Genomic DNA, 1,025 nt, shown 5'->3' with positions numbered 1-1,025 from the left:
GGAGCGGCCAATGCGGGGTCTACTCTTATACTATGTCTATGAGAGAAACGGTCCACACAGAGTCTGGCTAGGGAGGTAAAATGTACTTTAAGCGGCTTTATTTAGAAATATAAACAGTCGACAAGCTCCAACCAAATGGTGGAGCAATGTCGACTTGTCAACCAAAAATTACTGATGTGCTACAGGAAATATGGCTGAAAAGTAGCAAGATGATTGAAAAAAAACAAAAAAACAAGGCGCGAACAAGTATGGTTGTTTTTAAGGACTGTTGCACTTCATGGACTAAAGTTTTAATCACCAACCAGAGACGGTACTAATACTTTTTTAATATTGATAACAAAAAGTTAAAGTGGCAAGTGTTTTTTTACTCTTAACATGACAGATGAATAATAATCTATCATCCATAGTAAGGAATTACTTATTTAAAACAAGCTTCAATTCTTGCTGAAAGGTTGTAAGTCAGGTTTGCCTTATTTCAAGTGTATACTTGCACAAGAAACTTGGCAAAAATACTCAGTAAGAATTGAATCCAATGCTCATCTTTATTACAGATATATGCTTATGTAAAATTCCCACTAACACTGTATGTGAAGTTTAAGCTTTAGATTTAATTTAGTTGTGTTGTAAATATAGCTATTTTTCCATTCTGGTATGGGGGGAAAAGTAGGAATTAACTGTGGACATGGAACAGTTCATATCTGCTTTTGTTGCCAATAACCACATACTGGACAACTGGGCATCAGTCACCCTGACTATTTGTTTATCTGGATTAACACTGTATTAAAGCAAAGCGTTTTCTTCTACAAAACAATCAGGAGTCAATAAAAAGTCAACATTTTCCCAGGGATTATGCGGCTCTGCTATCGCCTGCTGCAGTATCACAGGTTTATGTAGTTTGCAAACCAAATTTCTCACTTCAAAGGGAAACCTTTCTAGGTCACACTGAGACACTGCGGAATATCCTGAGCTGTGAATACAGAGTTAAAAACGAACCTTAAAGTTGTGCATTTGCCATAAAGCTATCC

This window comes from Poecilia latipinna, unplaced genomic scaffold, assembly GCF_001443285.1.
Source record: "Poecilia latipinna isolate Pla-1442-1.1 unplaced genomic scaffold, P_latipinna-1.0 Scaffold447, whole genome shotgun sequence".
Classification (NCBI taxonomy): domain Eukaryota; kingdom Metazoa; phylum Chordata; class Actinopteri; order Cyprinodontiformes; family Poeciliidae; genus Poecilia; species Poecilia latipinna.
The sequence above is the reverse complement of the archived record's forward strand: the minus strand, read 5'-3'. Positions refer to the sequence as shown.